The sequence below is a fragment of the Opisthocomus hoazin genome, chromosome 16, assembly GCF_030867145.1.
Source record: "Opisthocomus hoazin isolate bOpiHoa1 chromosome 16, bOpiHoa1.hap1, whole genome shotgun sequence".
Classification (NCBI taxonomy): domain Eukaryota; kingdom Metazoa; phylum Chordata; class Aves; order Opisthocomiformes; family Opisthocomidae; genus Opisthocomus; species Opisthocomus hoazin.
In genome coordinates this window covers 4,560,202-4,579,552 of record NC_134429.1, presented here as the reverse complement: position 1 = coordinate 4,579,552, position 19,351 = coordinate 4,560,202, and positions in this window count along the sequence as shown.

Here is a 19,351-nt window from a genome sequence, read left to right as displayed (position 1 = left end):
TCCGAAAATGCGAACGTCTGCAGATAGCTCGCAGGCAGAAAGAGCTAGCCTGGAAAGCTGTTGCTCAGCCTCATCTGCCCATGGCACTGCTCGCACAGAGGCACAGAGACTGGGGCTGCTTGCTTGTCTTGTCCCCTCAAACTTCAAACGTAGCTTAGGTGGTCCGTGCCGGGCGCCTCCGGCAGCCCTGCTCCGAAAATGCAAACGTCTGCAGATAGCTCGCAGGCAGAAAGAGCTAGTCTGGAAAGCTGTTGCTCAGCCTCATCTGCCCATGGCACTGCTCGCACAGAGGCACAGAGACTGGGGCTGCTTGCTTGTCTTGTCCCCTCAAACTTCAAACGTATCTTAGGTGGTCTCTGCTGGGCGCCTTTGGCAGCCCTGCTCCGAAAATGCGAACGTCTGCAGATAGCTCGCAGCAGAAAGAGCTAGCCTGGAAAGCTGTTGCTCAGCCTCATCTGCCCATGGCACTGCTCGCACAGAGGCACAGAGACTGGGGCTGCTTGCTTGTCTTGTCCCCTCAAACTTCAAACGTATCTTAGGTGGTCTCTGCTGGGCGCCTCCAGCAGCCCTGCTCCGAAAATGCGAACGTCTGCAGATAGCTCGCAGCAGAAAGAGCTAGCCTGGAAAGCTGTTGCTCAGCCTCATCTGCCCATGGCACTGCTCGCACAGAGGCACAGAGACTGGGGCTGCTTGCTTGTCTTGTCCCCTCAAACTTCAAACGTAGCTTAGGTGGTCCGTGCCGGGCGCATCTAGCAGCCCTGCTCCGAAAATGCGAACGTCTGCAGATAGCTCGCAGGCAGAAAGAGCTAGCCTGGAAAGCTGTTGCTCAGCCTCATCTGCCCATGGCACTGCTCGCACAGAGGCACAGAGACTGGGGCTGCTTGCTTGTCTTGTCCCCTCAAACTTCAAACGTAGCTTAGGTGGTCCGTGCCGGGCGCTTCTGGCAGCCCTGCTCCGAAAATGCGAACGTCTGCAGATAGCTCGCAGGCAGAAAGAGCTAGCCTGGAAAGCTGTTGCTCAGCCTCATCTGCCCATGGCACTGCTCGCACAGAGGCACAGAGACTGGGGCTGCTTGCTTGTCTTGTCCCCTCAAACTTCAAACGTATCTTAGGTGGTCTCTGCTGGGCGCCTTTGGCAGCCCTGCTCTGAAAATGCGAACGTCTGCAGATAGTTCGCAGCAGAAAGAGCTAGCCTGGAAAGCTGTTGCTCAGCCTCATCTGCCCATGGCACTGCTCGCACAGAGGCACAGAGACTGGGGCTGCTTGCTTGTCTTGTCCCCTCAAACTTCAAACGTAGCTTAGGTGGTCCGTGTCGGGCGCTTCTGGCAGCCCTGCTCCGAAAATGCGAACGTCTGCAGATAGCTCGCAGGCAGAAAGAGCTAGCCTGGAAAGCTGTTGCTCAGCCTCATCTGCCCATGGCACTGCTCGCACAGAGGCACAGAGACTGGGGCTGCTTGCTTGTCTTGTCCCCTCAAACTTCAAACGTAGCTTAGGTGGTCTGTGCTGGGCGCCTCCGGCAGCCCTGCTCCGAAAATGCGAACGTCTGCAGATAGCTCGCAGCCAGAAAGAGCTAGCCTGGAAAGCTGTTGCTCAGCCTCATCTGCCCATGGCACTGCTCGCACAGAGGCACAGAGACTGGGGCTGCTTGCTTGTCTTGTCCCCTCAAACTTCAAACGTAGCTTAGGTGGTCCGTGCCATGCGCCTCCGGCAGCCCTGCTCCGAAAATGCGAACGTCTGCAGATAGCTCGCAGGCAGAAAAAGCTAGCCTGGAAAGCTGTTGCTCAGCCTCATCTGCCCATGGCACTGCTCGCACAGAGGCACAGAGACTGGGGCTGCTTGCTTGTCTTGTCCCCTCAAACTTCAAACGTAGCTTAGGTGGTCTGTGCCGGGCGCCTTTGGCAGCCCTGTTCCAAAAATGCGAACGTCTGCAGATAGCTCGCAGGCAGAAAGAGCTAGCCTGGAAAGCTGTTGCTCAGCCTCATCTGCCCATGGCACTGCTCGCACAGAGGCACAGAGACTGGGGCTGCTTGCTTGTCTTGTCCCCTCAAACTTCAAACGTAGCTTAGGTGGTCCGTGCCGGGCGCCTCCGGCAGCCCTGCTCCGAAAATGCGAACGTCTGCAGATAACTCGCAGGCAGAAAAAGCTAGCCTGGAAAGCTGTTGCTCAGCCTCATCTGCCCATGGCACTGCTCGCACAGAGGCACAGAGACTGGGGCTGCTTGCTTGTCTTGTCCCCTCAAACTTCAAACGTAGCTTAGGTGGTCCGTGCCGCGTGCTTGCGGCAGCCCTGCTCCGAAAATGCGAACATCTGCAGATAGCTCGCAGGCAGAATTTGCTAGCCTGGAAAGCTGTTGCTCAGCCTCATCTGCCCATGGCACTGCTCGCACAGAGGCACAGAGACTGGGGCTGCTTGCTTGTCTTGTTCCCTCAAACTTCAAACTTAGCTTAGGTGGTCTGTGCTGGGCGTCTTTGGCAGCCCTGCTCCGAAAATGCGAACGTCTGCAGATAGCTCGCAGGCAGAAAGAGCTAGCCTGGAAAGCTGTTGCTCAGCCTCATCTGCCCATGGCACTGCTCGCACAGAGGCACAGAGACTGGGGCTGCTTGCTTGTCTTGCCCCCTGAAACTTCAAACGTAGCTTAGGTGGTCCGTGCCGGGCGCCTCCGGCAGCCCTGCTCCGAAAATGCGAACGTCTGCAGATAGCTCGCAGGCAGAAAGAGCTAGTCTGGAAAGCTGTTGCTCAGCCTCATCTGCCCATGGCACTGCTCGCACAGAGGCACAGAGACTGGGGCTGCTTGCTTGTCTTGTCCCCTCAAACTTCAAAGGTAGCTTAGGTGGTCTGTGCCGTGCGCCTCCGGCAGCCCTGCTCTGAAAATGTGAACGTCTGCAGATAGCTCGCAGGCAGAAAGAGCTAGCCTGGAAAGCTGTTGCTCAGCCTCATCTGCCCATGGCACTGCTTGCACAGAGGCACAGAGACTGGGGCTGCTTGCTTGTCTTGTCCCCTCAAACTTTAAACGTAGCTTAGGTGGTCTGTGCTGGGCTCTTTGGCAGTTCTGCTCCGAAAATACGAACGTCTGCAGATAGCTCGCAGCCAGAAAGAGCTAGCCTGGAAAGCTGTTGCTCAGCCTCATCTGCCCATGGCACTGCTCGCACAGAGGCACAGAGACTGGGGCTGCTTGCTTGTCTTGTCCCCTCAAACTTCAAACGTAGCTTAGGTGGTCTCTGCTGGGCGCCTCCGGCAGCCCTGCTCCGAAAATGCGAAAGTCTGCAGATAGCTCGCAGGCAGAAAGAGCTAGCCTGGAAAGCTGTTGCTCAGCCTCATCTGCCCATGGCACTGCTCGCACAGAGGCACAGAGACTGGGGCTGCTTGCTTGTCTTGCCCCCTCAGACTTCAAACGTAGCTTAGGTGGTCCGTGCCGGGCGCCTCCGGCAGCCCTGCTCCGAAAATGCGAACGTCTGCAGATAGCTCGCAGCAGAAAGAGCTAGCCTGGAAAGCTGTTGCTCAGCCTCATCTGCCCATGGCACTGCTCGCACAGAGGCACAGAGACTGGGGCTGCTTGCTTGTCTTGTTCCCTCAAACTTCAAACGTAGATTAGGTGGTCCGTGCCGGGCGCTTCTGCCAGACCTGCTCCGAAAATGCGAACGTCTGCAGATAGCTCGCAGGCAGAAAGAGCTAGCCTGGAAAGCTGTTGCTCAGCCTCATCTGCCCATGGCACTGCTCGCACAGAGGCACAGAGACTGGGGCTGCTTGCTTGTCTTGTCCCCTCAAACTTCAAACGTATCTTAGGTGGTCTCTGCTGGGCGCCTTTGGCAGCCCTGCTCCGAAAATGCGAACGTCTGCAGATAGCTCGCAGGCAGAAAGAGCTAGCCTGGAAAGCTGTTGCTCAGCCTCATCTGCCCATGGCACTGCTCGCACAGAGGCACAGAGACTGGGGCTGCTTGCTTGTCTTGTCCCCTCAAACTTCAAACGTATCTTAGGTGGTCTCTGCTGGGCGCCTTTGGCAGCCCTGCTCCGAAAATGCGAACGTCTGCAGATAGCTCGCAGCAGAAAGAGCTAGCCTGGAAAGCTGTTGCTCAGCCTCATCTGCCCATGGCACTGCTCGCACAGAGGCACAGAGACTGGGGCTGCTTGCTTGTCTTGTCCCCTCAAACTTCAAACGTAGCTTAGGTGGTCCGTGCCGGGCGCTTCTGGCAGCCCTGCTCCGAAAATGCGAACGTCTGCAGATAGCTCGCAGGCAGAAAGAGCTAGCCTGGAAAGCTGTTGCTCAGCCTCATCTGCCCATGGCACTGCTCGCACAGAGGCACAGAGACTGGGGCTGCTTGCTTGTCTTGTCCCCTCAAACTTCAAACGTATCTTAGGTGGTCTCTGCTGGGCGCCTTTGGCAGCCCTGCTCCGAAAATGCGAACGTCTGCAGATAGCTCGCAGGCAGAAAGAGCTAGCCTGGAAAGCTGTTGCTCAGCCTCATCTGCCCATGGCACTGCTCGCACAGAGGCACAGAGACTGGGGCTGCTTGCTTGTCTTGTCCCCTCAAACTTCAAACGTATCTTAGGTGGTCTCTGCTGGGCGCCTTTGGCAGCCCTGCTCCGAAAATGCGAACGTCTGCAGATAGCTCGCAGCAGAAAGAGCTAGCCTGTAAAGCTGTTGCTCAGCCTCATCTGCCCATGGCACTGCTCGCACAGAGGCACAGAGACTGGGGCTGCTTGCTTGTCTTGTCCCCTCAAACTTCAAACGTAGCTTAGGTGGTCCGTGCCGGGCGCTTCTGGCAGCCCTGCTCCGAAAATGCGAACGTCTGCAGATAGCTCGCAGGCAGAAAGAGCTAGCCTGGAAAGCTGTTGCTCAGCCTCATCTGACCATGGCACTGCTCGCACAGAGGCACAGAGACTGGGGCTGCTTGCTTGTCTTGTCCCCTCAAACTTCAAACGTATCTTAGGTGGTCTCTGCTGGGCGCCTTTGGCAGCCCTGCTCCGAAAATGCGAACGTCTGCAGATAGCTCGCAGGCAGAAAGAGCTAGCCTGGAAAGCTGTTGCTCAGCCTCATCTGCCCATGGCACTGCTCGCACAGAGGCACAGAGACTGGGGCTGCTTGCTTGTCTTGTCCCCTCAAACTTCAAACGTATCTTAGGTGGTCTCTGCTGGGCGCCTTTGGCAGCCCTGCTCCGAAAATGCGAACGTCTGCAGATAGCTCGCAGCAGAAAGAGCTAGCCTGGAAAGCTGTTGCTCAGCCTCATCTGCCCATGGCACTGCTCGCACAGAGGCACAGAGACTGGGGCTGCTTGCTTGTCTTGTCCCCTCAAACTTCAAACGTAGCTTAGGTGGTCCGTGCCGGGCGCTTCTGGCAGCCCTGCTCCGAAAATGCGAACGTCTGCAGATAGCTCGCAGGCAGAAAGAGCTAGCCTGGAAAGCTGTTGCTCAGCCTCATCTGCCCATGGCACTGCTCGCACAGAGGCACAGAGACTGGGGCTGCTTGCTTGTCTTGTCCCCTCAAACTTCAAACGTAGCTTAGGTGGTCCGTGCCGGGCGCCTTTGGCAACCCTGCTCCGAAAATGCGAACGTCTGCAGATAGCTCGCAGGCAGAAAGAGCTAGCCTGGAAAGCTGTTGCTCAGACTCATCTGCCCATGGCACTGCTCGCACAGAGGCACAGAGACTGGGGCTGCTTGATTGTCTTGCCCCCTCAGACTTCAAACGTATCTTTTGGCTGTTTGTGCCGGGCGCCTTTGGCAGCCCTGCTCCGAAAATGCGAACGTCTGCAGATAGCTCACAGCCAGAAAGAGCTAGCCTGGAAAGCTGTTGCTCAGCCTCATCTGCCCATGGCACTGCTCGCACAGAGGCACAGAGACTGGGGCTGCTTGCTTGTCTTGTCCCCTCAAACTTCAAATGTAGCTTAGGTGGTCTCTGCTGGGCGCCTCCGGCAGCCCTGCTCCAAAAATGCGAACGTCTGCAGACAGCTCGCAGGCAGAAAGAGCTAGCCTGGAAAGCTGTTGCTCAGCCTCATCTGCCCATGGCACTGCTCGCACAGAGGCACAGAGACTGGGGCTGCTTGCTTGTCTTGTCCCCTCAAACTTCAAACGTAGCTTAGGTGGTCTCTGCTGGGCGCCTTTGGCAGCCCTGCTCCGAAAATGCGAACGTCTGCAGATAGCTCGCAGGCAGAAAGAGCTAGCCTGGAAAGCTGTTGCTCAGCCTCATCTGCCCATGGCACTGCTCGCACAGAGGCACAGAGACTGGGGCTGCTTGCTTGTCTTGTCCCCTCAAACTTCAAACGTATCTTAGGTGGTCTCTGCTGGGCGCCTTTGGCAGCCCTGCTCCGAAAATGCGAACGTCTGCAGATAGCTCGCAGCAGAAAGAGCTAGCCTGGAAAGCTGTTGCTCAGCCTCATCTGCCCATGGCACTGCTCGCACAGAGGCACAGAGACTGGGGCTGCTTGCTTGTCTTGTCCCCTCAAACTTCAAACGTAGCTTAGGTGGTCCGTGCCGGGCGCTTCTGGCAGCCTTGCTCCGAAAATGCGAACGTCTGCAGATAGCTCGCAGGCAGAAAGAGCTAGCCTGGAAAGCTGTTGCTCAGCCTCATCTGCCCATGGCACTGCTCGCACAGAGGCACAGAGACTGGGGCTGCTTGCTTGTCTTGTCCCCTCAAACTTCAAACGTATCTTAGGTGGTCTCTGCTGGGCGCCTTTGGCAGCCCTGCTCCGAAAATGCGAACGTCTGCAGATAGCTCGCAGCAGAAAGAGCTAGCCTGGAAAGCTGTTGCTCAGCCTCATCTGCCCATGGCACTGCTCGCACAGAGGCACAGAGACTGGGGCTGCTTGCTTGTCTTGTCCCCTCAAACTTCAAACGTAGCTTAGGTGGTCCGTGCCGGGCGCTTCTGGCAGCCCTGCTCCGAAAATGCGAACATCTGCAGATAGCTCGCAGGCAGAAAGAGCTAGCCTGGAAAGCTGTTGCTCAGCCTCATCTGCCCATGGCACTGCTCGCACAGAGGCACAGAGACTGGGGCTGCTTGCTTGTCTTGTCCCCTCAAACTTCAAACGTAGCTTAGGTGGTCCGTGCCGGGCGCCTCCGGCAGCCCTGCTCCGAAAATGCGAACGTCTGCAGGTAGCTCGCAGGCAGAAAGAGCTAGCCTGGAAAGCTGTTGCTCAGACTCATCTGCCCATGGCACTGCTCGCACAGAGGCACAGAGACTGGGGCTGCTTGATTGTCTTGCCCCCTCAAACTTCAAACGTATCTTTTGGCTGTTTGTGCCGGGCGCCTTTGGCAGCCCTGCTCCGAAAATGCGAACGTCTGCAGATAGCTCACAGCCAGAAAGAGCTAGCCTGGAAAGCTGTTGCTCAGCCTCATCTGCCCATGGCACTGCTCGCACAGAGGCACAGAGACTGGGGCTGCTTGCTTGTCTTGTCCCCTCAAACTTCAAATGTAGCTTAGGTGGTCTCTGCTGGGCGCCTCCGGCAGCCCTGCTCCGAAAATGCGAACGTCTGCAGATAGCTCGCAGGCAGAAAGAGCTAGCCTGGAAAGCTGTTGCTCAGCCTCATCTGCCCATGGCACTGCTCGCACAGAGGCACAGAGACTGGGGCTGCTTGCTTGTCTTGTCCCCTCAAACTTCAAACGTAGCTTAGGTGGTCCGTGCCGGGCGCCTTTGGCAGCCCTGCTCCGAAAATGCGAACGTCTGCAGGTAGCTCGCAGGCAGAAAGAGCTAGCCTGGAAAGCTGTTGCTCAGACTCATCTGCCCATGGCACTGCTCGCACAGAGGCACAGAGACTGGGGCTGCTTGATTGTCTTGCCCCCTCAAACTTCAAACGTATCTTTTGGCTGTTTGTGCCGGGCGCCTTTGGCAGCCCTGCTCCGAAAATGCGAACGTCTGCAGATAGCTCACAGCCAGAAAGAGCTAGCCTGGAAAGCTGTTGCTCAGCCTCATCTGCCCATGGCACTGCTCGCACAGAGGCACAGAGACTGGGGCTGCTTGCTTGTCTTGTCCCCTCAAAATTCAAATGTAGCTTAGGTGGTCTCTGCTGGGCGCCTCCGGCAGCCCTGCTCCGAAAATGCGAACGTCTGCAGATAGCTCGCAGCCAGAAAGAGCTAGCCTGGAAAGCTGTTGCTCAGCCTCATCTGCCCATGGCACTGCTCGCACAGAGGCACAGAGACTGGGGCTGCTTGCTTGTCTTGTCCCCTCAAACTTCAAACGTAGCTTAGGTGGTCCGTGCCGGGCGCCTCCGGCAGCCCTGCTCCGAAAATGCGAACGTCTGCAGATAGCTCGCAGCAGAAAGAGCTAGCCTGGAAAGCTGTTGCTCAGCCTCATCTGCCCATGGCACTGCTCGCACAGAGGCACAGAGACTGGGGCTGCTTGCTTGTCTTGTCCCCTCAAACTTCAAACGTAGCTTAGGTGGTCTGTGCCGGGCGCCTTTGGCAGCCCTGTTCCAAAAATGCGAACGTCTGCAGATAGCTCGCAGGCAGAAAGAGCTAGCCTGGAAAGCTGTTGCTCAGCCTCATCTGCCCATGGCACTGCTCGCACAGAGGCACAGAGACTGGGGCTGCTTGCTTGTCTTGCCCCCTCAGACTTCAAACGTAGCTTAGGTGGTCCGTGCCGGGCGCCTCCGGCAGCCCTGCTCCGAAAATGCGAACGTCTGCAGATAGCTCGCAGCAGAAAGAGCTAGCCTGGAAAGCTGTTGCTCAGCCTCATCTGCCCATGGCACTGCTCGCACAGAGGCACAGAGACTGGGGCTGCTTGCTTGTCTTGTTCCCTCAAACTTCAAACGTAGATTAGGTGGTCCGTGCCGGGCGCTTCTGGCAGCCCTGCTCCGAAAATGCGAACGTCTGCAGATAGCTCGCAGGCAGAAAGAGCTAGCCTGGAAAGCTGTTGCTCAGCCTCATCTGCCCATGGCACTGCTCGCACAGAGGCACAGAGACTGGGGCTGCTTGCTTGTCTTGTCCCCTCAAACTTCAAACGTATCTTAGGTGGTCTCTGCTGGGCGCCTTTGGCAGCCCTGCTCCGAAAATGCGAACGTCTGCAGATAGCTCGCAGGCAGAAAGAGCTAGCCTGGAAAGCTGTTGCTCAGCCTCATCTGCCCATGGCACTGCTCGCACAGAGGCACAGAGACTGGGGCTGCTTGCTTGTCTTGTCCCCTCAAACTTCAAACGTATCTTAGGTGGTCTCTGCTGGGCGCCTTTGGCAGCCCTGCTCCGAAAATGCGAACGTCTGCAGATAGCTCGCAGCAGAAAGAGCTAGCCTGGAAAGCTGTTGCTCAGCCTCATCTGCCCATGGCACTGCTCGCACAGAGGCACAGAGACTGGGGCTGCTTGCTTGTCTTGTCCCCTCAAACTTCAAACGTATCTTAGGTGGTCCGTGCCGGGCGCCTTTGGCAGCCCTGCTCCGAAAATGCGAACGTCTGCAGATAGCTCGCAGGCAGAAAGAGCTAGCCTGGAAAGCTGTTGCTCAGCCTCATCTGCCCATGGCACTGCTCGCACAGAGGCACAGAGACTGGGGCTGCTTGCTTGTCTTGTCCCCTCAAACTTCAAACGTATCTTAGGTGGTCTCTGCTGGGCGCCTTTGGCAGCCCTGCTCCGAAAATGCGAACGTCTGCAGATAGCTCGCAGCAGAAAGAGCTAGCCTGGAAAGCTGTTGCTCAGCCTCATCTGCCCATGGCACTGCTCGCACAGAGGCACAGAGACTGGGGCTGCTTGCTTGTCTTGTCCCCTCAAACTTCAAATGTAGCTTAGGTGGTCTCTGCTGGGCGCCTCCGGCAGCCCTGCTCCGAAAATGCGAACGTCTGCAGATAGCTCGCAGGCAGAAAGAGCTAGCCTGTAAAGCTGTTGCTCAGCCTCATCTGCCCATGGCACTGCTCGCACAGAGGCACAGAGACTGGGGCTGCTTGCTTGTCTTGTCCCCTCAAACTTCAAACGTAGCTTAGGTGGTCTCTGCTGGGCGCCTTTGGCAGCCCTGCTCCGAAAATGCGAACGTCTGCAGATAGCTCGCAGGCAGAAAGAGCTAGCCTGGAAAGCTGTTGCTCAGCCTCATCTGCCCATGGCACTGCTCGCACAGAGGCACAGAGACTGGGGCTGCTTGCTTGTCTTGTCCCCTCAAACTTCAAACGTATCTTAGGTGGTCTCTGCTGGGCGCCTTTGGCAGCCCTGCTCCGAAAATGCGAACGTCTGCAGATTGCTCGCAGCAGAAAGAGCTAGCCTGGAAAGCTGTTGCTCAGCCTCATCTGCCCATGGCACTGCTCGCACAGAGGCACAGAGACTGGGGCTGCTTGCTTGTCTTGTCCCCTCAAACTTCAAACGTAGCTTAGGTGGTCCGTGCCGGGCGCCTCCGGCAGCCCTGCTCCGAAAATGCGAACGTCTGCAGATAGAACGCAGGCAGAAAAAGCTAGCCTGGAAAGCTGTTGCTCAGCCTCATCTGCCCATGGCACTGCTCGCACAGAGGCACAGAGACTGGGGCTGCTTGCTTGTCTTGTCCCCTCAAACTTCAAACGTAGCTTAGGTGGTCTGTGCCAGGCGCCTTTGGCAGCCCTGTTCCAAAAATGCGAACGTCTGCAGATAGCTCGCAGGCAGAAAGAGCTAGCCTGGAAAGCTGTTGCTCAGCCTCATCTGCCCATGGCACTGCTCGCACAGAGGCACAGAGACTGGGGCTGCTTGCTTGTCTTGTCCCCTCAAACTTCAAACGTAGCTTAGGTGGTCTCTGCTGGGCGCCTCCGGCAGCCCTGCTCCGAAAATGCGAACGTCTGCAGATAGCTCGCAGGCAGAAAAAGCTAGCCTGGAAAGCTGTTGCTCAGCCTCATCTGCCCATGGCACTGCTCGCACAGAGGCACAGAGACTGGGGCTGCTTGCTTGTCTTGTCCCCTCAAACTTCAAACGTAGCTTAGGTGGTCCGTGCCGGGTGCTTGCGGCAGCCCTGCTCCGAAAATGCGAACATCTGCAGATAGCTCGCAGGCAGAATTTGCTAGCCTGGAAAGCTTTTGCTCAGCCTCATCTGCCCATGGCACTGCTCGCACAGAGGCACAGAGACTGGGGCTGCTTGCTTGTCTTGTCCCCTCAAACTTCAAACTTAGCTTAGGTGGTCTGTGCTGGGCGTCTTTGGCAGCCCTGCTCCGAAAATGCGAACGTCTGCAGATAGCTCGCAGGCAGAAAGAGCTAGCCTGGAAAGCTGTTGCTCAGCGTCATCTGCCCATGGCACTGCTCGCACAGAGGCACAGAGACTGGGGCTGCTTGCTTGTCTTGCCCCCTGAAACTTCAAACGTAGATTAGGTGGTCCGTGCCGGGCGCCTCCGGCAGCCCTGCTCCGAAAATGCGAACGTCTGCAGATAGCTCGCAGGCAGAAAGAGCTAGTCTGGAAAGCTGTTGCTCAGCCTCATCTGCCCATGGCACTGCTCGCACAGAGGCACAGAGACTGGGGCTGCTTGCTTGTCTTGTACCCTCAAACTTCAAATGTAGCTTAGGTGGTCTGTGCCGGGGGCCTCCGGCAGCCCTGCTCTGAAAATGTGAACGTCTGCAGATAGCTCGCAGGCAGAAAGAGCTAGCCTGGAAAGCTGTTGCTCAGCCTCATCTGCCCATGGCACTGCTTGCACAGAGGCACAGAGACTGGGGCTGCTTGCTTGTCTTCTCCCCTCAAACTTCAAACGTATCTTAGGTGGTCTCTGCTGGGCGCCTTTGGCAGCCCTGCTCCGAAAATGCGAACGTCTGCAGATAGCTCGCAGCAGAAAGAGCTAGCCTGGAAAGCTGTTGCTCAGCCTCATCTGCCCATGGCACTGCTCGCACAGAGGCACAGAGACTGGGGCTGCTTGCTTGTCTTGTCCCCTCAAACTTCAAACGTAGCTTTGGTGGTCCGTGCCGGGCGCTTCTGGCAGCCCTGCTCCGAAAATGCGAACGTCTGCAGATATCTCGCAGGCAGAAAGAGCTAGCCTGGAAAGCTGTTGCTCAGCCTCATCTGCCCATGGCACTGCTCGCACAGAGGCACAGAGACTGGGGCTGCTTGATTGTCTTGCCCACTCAGACTTCAAACGTATCTTTTGGCTGTTTGTGCCGGGCGCCTTTGGCAGCCCTGCTCCGAAAATGCAAACGTCTGCAGATAGCTCACAGCCAGAAAGAGCTAGCCTGTAAAGCTGTTGCTCAGCCTCATCTGCCCATGGCACTGCTCGCACAGAGGCACAGAGACTGGGGCTGCTTGCTTGTCTTGTCCCCTCAAACTTCAAACGTAGCTTAGGTGGTCTCTGCTGGGCGCCTCCAGCAGCCCTGCTCCGAAAATGCGAACGTCTGCAGATAGCTCGCAGGCAGAAAGAGCTATCCTGTAAAGCTGTTGCTCAGCCTCATCTGCCCATGGCACTGCTCGCACAGAGGCACAGATACTGGGGCTGCTTGCTTGTCTTGCCCCCTCAGACTTCAAACGTATCTTTTGTCTGTTTGTGCCGGGCGCCTTTGGCAGCCATGCTCCGAAAATGCAAACGTCTGCAGTTAGCTCGCAGCCAGAAAGAGCTAGCCTGGAAAGCTGTTGCTCAGCCTCATCTGCCCATGGCACTGCTCGCACAGAGGCACAGAGACTGGGGCTGCTTGCTTGTCTTGCCCCCTCAGACTTCAAACGTACCTTAGGTGGTCCGTGCCGGGCGCCTCCGGCAGCCCTGCTCCGAAAATGCGAACGTCTGCAGATAGCTCGCAGGCAGAAAGAGCTAGCCTGGAAAGCTGTTGCTCAGCCTCATCTGCCCATGGCACTGCTCGCACAGAGGCACAGAGACTGGGGCTGCTTGCTTGTCTTGCCCCCTCAGACTTCAAACGTACCTTAGGTGGTCCGTGCCGGGCGCCTCCGGCAGCCCTGCTCCGAAAATGCGAACGTCTGCAGATAGCTCGCAGCAGAAAGAGCTAGCCTGGAAAGCTGTTGCTCAGCCTCATCTGCCCATGGCACTGCTCGCACAGAGGCACAGAGACTGGGGCTGCTTGCTTGTCTTGTCCCCTCAAACTTCAAACGTAGCTTAGGTGGTCCGTGCGGGCGCTTCTGGCAGCCCTGCTCCGAAAATGCGAACGTCTGCAGATAGCTCGCAGGCAGAAAGAGCTAGCCTGGAAAGCTGTTGCTCAGCCTCATCTGCCCATGGCACTGCTCGCACAGAGGCACAGAGACTGGGGCTGCTTGATTGTCTTGCCCCCTCAGACTTCAAACGTATCTTTTGGCTGTTTGTGCCGGGCGCCTTTGGCAGCCCTGCTCAGAAAATGCAAACGTCTGCAGATAGCTCACAGCCAGAAAGAGCTAGCCTGGAAAGCTGTTGCTCAGCCTCATCTGCCCATGGCACTGCTCGCACAGAGGCACAGAGACTGGGGCTGCTTGCTTGTCTTGTCCCCTCAAACTTCAAATGTATCTTTTGTCTGTTTGTGCCGGGCGCCTTTGGCAGCCCTGCTCCGAAAATGCAAACGTCTGCAGTTAGCTCGCAGCCAGAAAGAGCTAGCCTGTAAAGCTGTTGCTCAGCCTCATCTGCCCATGGCACTGCTCGCACAGAGGCAAGAGACTGGGGCTGCTTGCTTGTCTTGTCCCCTCAGACTTCAAACGTATCTTTTGGCTGTTTGTGCCGGGCCCCTTTGGCAGCCCTGCTCAGAAAATGCAAACGTCTGCAGATAGCTCACAGCCAGAAAGAGCTAGCCTGGAAAGCTCTTGCTCAGCCTCATCTGCCCATGGCACTGCTCGCACAGAGGCACAGAGACTGGGGCTGCTTGCTTGTCTTGTCCCCCTCAAACTTCAAATGTAGCTTAGGTGGTCCGTGCCGGGCGCCTCCGGCAGCCCTGCTCCGAAAATGCGAACGTCTGCAGATAGCTCGCAGGCAGAAAGAGCTAGCCTGGAAAGCTGTTGCTCAGCCTCATCTGCCCATGGCACTGCTCGCACAGAGGCACAGAGACTGGGGCTGCTTGCTTGTCTTGTCCCCTCAAACTTCAAACGTAGCTTAGGTGGTCTCTGCTGGGCGCCTCCAGCAGCCCTGCTCCGAAAATGCGAACGTCTGCAGATAGCTCGCAGGCAGAAAGAGCTAGCCTGTAAAGCTGTTGCTCAGACTCATCTGCCCATGGCACTGCTCGCACAGAGGCACAGAGACTGGGGCTGCTTGCTTGTCTTGCCCCCTCAGACTTCAAACGTATCTTTTGTCTGTTTGTGCCGGGCGCCTTTGGCAGCCCTGCTCCGAAAATGCAAACGTCTGCAGTTAGCTCGCAGCCAGAAAGAGCTAGCCTGGAAAGCTGTTGCTCAGCCTCATCTGCCCATGGCACTGCTCGCACAGAGGCACAGAGACTGGGGCTGCTTGCTTGTCTTGTCCCCTCAGACTTCAAACGTAGCTTAGGTGGTCCGTGCCGGGCGCCTCCGGCAGCCCTGCTCCGAAAATGCGAACGTCTGCAGATAGCTCGCAGGCAGAAAGAGCTAGCCTGGAAAGCTGTTGCTCAGCCTCATCTGCCCATGGCACTGCTCGCACAGAGGCACAGAGACTGGGGCTGCTTGCTTGTCTTGTCCCCTCAAACTTCAAACGTATATTAGGTGGTCTGTGCCGGGCGCCTCCGGCAGCCCTGCTCCGAAAATGCGAACGTCTGCAGATAGCTCGCAGGCAGAAAGAGCTAGCCTGGAAAGCTGTTGCTCAGCCTCATCTGCCCATGGCACTGCTCGCACAGAGGCACAGAGACTGGGGCTGCTTGCTTGTCTTGTCCCCTCAAACTTCAAACGTATCTTAGGTGGTCTCTGCTGGGCGCCTTTGGCAGCCCTGCTCCGAAAATGCGAACGTCTGCAGATAGCTCGCAGGCAGAAAGAGCTAGCCTGGAAAGCTGTTGCTCAGCCTCATCTGCCCATGGCACTGCTCGCACAGAGGCACAGAGACTGGGGCTGCTTGCTTGTCTTGTCCCCTCAAACTTGAAACGTAGCTTAGGTGGTCTCTGCTAGGCGCCTTTGGCAGCCCTGCTCCGAAAATGTGAACGTCTGCAGATAGCTCGCAGCAGAAAGAGCTAGCCTGGAAAGCTGTTGCTCAGCCTCATCTGCCCATGGCACTGCTCGCACAGAGGCACAGAGACTGGGGCTGCTTGCTTGTCTTGTCCCCTCAAACTTCAAACGTAGCTTTGGTGGTCCGTGCTGGGCGCTTCTGGCAGCCCTGCTCCGAAAATGCGAACGTCTGCAGATAGCTCGCAGGCAGAAAGAGCTAGCCTGGAAAGCTGTTGCTCAGCCTCATCTGCCCATGGCACTGCTCGCACAGAGGCACAGAGACTGGGGCTGCTTGCTTGTCTTGTCCCCTCAAACTTCAAACGTAGCTTAGGTGGTCCGTGCCGGGCGCCTTTGGCAGCCCTGCTCCGAAAATGCGAACGTCTGCAGGTAGCTCGCAGGCAGAAAGAGCTAGCCTGGAAAGCTGTTGCTCAGACTCATCTGCCCATGGCACTGCTCGCACAGAGGCACAGAGACTGGGGCTGCTTCCTTGTCTTGCCCCCTCAGAATTCAAACGTATCTTTTGGCTGTTTGTGCCGGGCGCCTTTGGCAGCCCTGCTCCGAAAATGCAAACGTCTGCAGATAGCTCACAGCCAGAAAGAGCTAGCCTGGAAAGCTGTTGCTCAGCCTCATCTGCCCATGGCACTGCTCGCACAGAGGCACAGAGACTGGGGCTGCTTGCTTGTCTTGTCCCCTCAAACTTCAAATGTAGCTTAGGTGGTCTCTGCTGGGCGCCTCCAGCAGCCCTGCTCCGAAAATGCGAACGTCTGCAGATAGCTCGCAGGCAGAAAGAGCTAGCCTGTAAAGCTGTTGCTCAGACTCATCTGCCCATGGCACTGCTCGCACAGAGGCACAGAGACTGGGGCTACTTGCTTGTCTTGCCCCCTCAGACTTCAAACGTATCTTTTGTCTGTTTGTGCCGGGCGCCTTTGGCAGCCCTGCTCCGAAAATGCGAACGTCTGCAGTTAGCTCGCAGCCAGAAAGAGCTAGCCTGGAAAGCTGTTGCTCAGCCTCATCTGCCCATGGCACTGCTCGCACAGAGGCACAGAGACTGGGGCTGCTTGCTTGTCTTGTCCCCTCAAACTTCAAACGTAGCTTAGGTGGTCTCTGCTGGGCGCCTCCGGCAGCCCTGCTCCGAAAATGCGAACGTCTGCAGATAGCTCGCAGGCAGAAAGAGCTAGCCTGGAAAGCTGTTGCTCAGCCTCATCTGCCCATGGCACTGCTCGCACAGAGGCACAGAGACTGGGGCTGCTTGCTTGTCTTGTCCCCTCAAACTTCAAACGTAGCTTAGGTGGTCCGTGCCGGGCGCCTTTGGCAGCCCTGCTCCGAAAATGCGAACGTCTGCAGGTAGCTCGCAGGCAGAAAGAGCTAGCCTGGAAAGCTGTTGCTCAGACTCATCTGCCCATGGCACTGCTCGCACAGAGGCACAGAGACTGGGGCTGCTTCCTTGTCTTGCCCCCTCAGAATTCAAACGTATCTTTTGGCTGTTTGTGCCGGGCGCCTTTGGCAGCCCTGCTCCGAAAATGCAAACGTCTGCAGATAGCTCACAGCCAGAAAGAGCTAGCCTGGAAAGCTGTTGCTCAGCCTCATCTGCCCATGGCACTGCTCGCACAGAGGCACAGAGACTGGGGCTGCTTGCTTGTCTTGTCCCCTCAAACTTCAAATGTAGCTTAGGTGGTCTCTGCTGGGCGCCTCCAGCAGCCCTGCTCCGAAAATGCGAACGTCTGCAGATAGCTCGCAGGCAGAAAGAGCTAGCCTGTAAAGCTGTTGCTCAGACTCATCTGCCCATGGCACTGCTCGCACAGAGGCACAGAGACTGGGGCTACTTGCTTGTCTTGCCCCCTCAGACTTCAAACGTATCTTTTGTCTGTTTGTGCCGGGCGCCTTTGGCAGCCCTGCTCCGAAAATGCGAACGTCTGCAGTTAGCTCGCAGCCAGAAAGAGCTAGCCTGGAAAGCTGTTGCTCAGCCTCATCTGCCCATGGCACTGCTCGCACAGAGGCACAGAGACTGGGGCTGCTTGCTTGTCTTGTCCCCTCAAACTTCAAACGTAGCTTAGGTGGTCTCTGCTGGGCGCCTCCGGCAGCCCTGCTCCGAAAATGCGAAAGTCTGCAGATAGCTCGCAGCAGAAAGAGCTAGCCTGGAAAGCTGTTGCTCAGCCTCATCTGCCCATGGCACTGCTCGCACAGAGGCACAGAGACTGGGGCTGCTTGCTTGTCTTGCCCCCTCAGACTTCAAACGTACCTTAGGTGGTCCGTGCCGGGCGCCTCCGGCAGCCCTGCTCCGAAAATGCGAACGTCTGCAGATAGCTCGCAGGCAGAAAGAGCTAGCCTGGAAAGCTGTTGCTCAGCCTCATCTGCCCATGGCACTGCTCGCACAGAGGCACAGAGACTGGGGCTGCTTGCTTGTCTTGCCCCCTCAGACTTCAAACGTAGCTTAGGTGGTCCGTGCCGGGCGCCTCCGGCAGCCCTGCTCCGAAAATGCGAACGTCTGCAGATAGCTCGCAGCAGAAAGAGCTAGCGTGGAAAGCTGTTGCTCAGCCTCATCTGCCCATGGCACTGCTCGCACAGAGGCACAGAGACTGGGGCTGCTTGCTTGTCTTGTCCCCTCAAACTTCAAACGTAGCTTAGGTGGTCCGTGCCGGGCGCTTCTGGCAGCCCTGCTCCGAAAATGCGAACGTCTGCAGATAGCTCGCAGGCAGAAAGAGCTAGCCTGGAAAGCTGTTGCTCAGGCTCATCTGCCCATGGCACTGCTCGCACAGAGGCACAGAGACTGGGGCTGCTTGCTTGTCTTGTCCCCTGAAACTTCAAACGTAGCTTAGGTGGTCCGTGCCGGGCGCCTTTGGCAGCCCTGCTCCGAAAATGCGAACGTCTGCAGGTAGCTCGCAGGCAGAAAGAGCTAGCCTGTTAAGCTGTTGCTCAGACTCATCTGCCCATGGCACTGCTCGCACAGAGGCACAGAGACTGGGGCTGCTTGATTGTCTTGCCCCCTCAGACTTCAAACGTATCTTTTGGCTGTTTGTGCCGGGCGCCTTTGGCAGCCCTGCTCCGAAAATGCAAACGTCTGCAGATAGCTCACAGCCAGAAAGAGCTAGCCTGGAAAGCTGTTGCTCAGACTCATCTGCCCATGGCACTGCTCGCACAGAGGCACAGAGACTGGGGCTGCTTGCTTGTCTTGTCCCCTCAAACTTCAAATGTAGATTAGGTGGTCTCTGCTGGGCGCCTCCAGCAGCCCTGCTCCGAAAATGCGAACGTCTGCAGATAGCTCGCAGGCAGAAAGAGCTAGCCTGTAAAGCTGTTGCTCAGACTCATCTGCCCATGGCACTGCTCGCACAGAGGCACAGAGACTGGGGCTGCTTGCTTGTCTTGCCCCCTCAGACTTCAAACGTATCTTTTGTCTGTTTGTGCCGGGCGCCTTTGGCAGCCCTGCTCCGAAAATGCGAACGTCTGCAGTTAGCTCGCAGCCAGAAAGAGCTAGCGTGGAAAGCTGTTGCTCAGCCTCATCTGCCCATGGCACTGCTCGCACAGAGGCACAGAGACTGGGGCTGCTTGCTTGTCTTGTCCCCTCAAACTTCAAACGTAGCTTAGGCGGTCCGTGCCGGGCGCCTCCGGCAGCCCTGCTCCGAAAATGCGAACGTCTGCAGATAGCTCGCAGGCAGAAAAAGCTAGCCTGGAAAGCTGTTGCTCAGCCTCATCTGCCCATGGCACTGCTCGCACAGAGGCACAGAGACTGGGGCTGCTTGCTTGTCTTGTCCCCTCAAAATTCAAACGTAGCTTAGGTGGTCTGTGCTGGGCGCCTTTGGCAGCCCTGTTCCAAAAATGCGAACGTCTGCAGATAGCTCGCAGCAGAAAGAGCTAGCCTGGAAAGCTGTTGCTCAGCCTCATCTGCCCATGGCACTGCTCGCACAGAGGCACAGAGACTGGGGCTGCTTGCTTGTCTTGTCCCCTCAAACTTCAAACGTAGCTTAGGTGGTCCGTGCCGGGCGCTTCTGGCAGCCCTGCTCCGAAAATGCGAACGTCTGCAGATAGCTCGCAGGCAGAAAGAGCTAGCCTGGAAAGCTGTTGCTCAGCCTCATCTGCCCATGGCACTGCTCGCACAGAGGCACAGAGACTGGGGCTGCTTGCTTGTCTTGTCCCCTCAAACTTCAAACGTAGCTTAGGTGGTCCGTGCCGGGCGCCTCCGGCAGCCCTGCTCCGAAAATGCGAACGTCTGCAGGTAGCTCGCAGGCAGAAAGAGCTAGCCTGGAAAGCTGTTGCTCAGACTCATCTGCCCATGGCACTGCTCGCACAGAGGCACAGAGACTGGGGCTGCTTGATTGTCTTGCCCCCTAAGATTTCAAACGTATCTTTTGGCTGTTTGTGCCGGGCGCCTTTGGCAGCCCTGCTCCGAAAATGCAAACGTCTGCAGATAGCTCACAGGCAGAAAGAGCTAGCCTGGAAAGCTGTTGCTC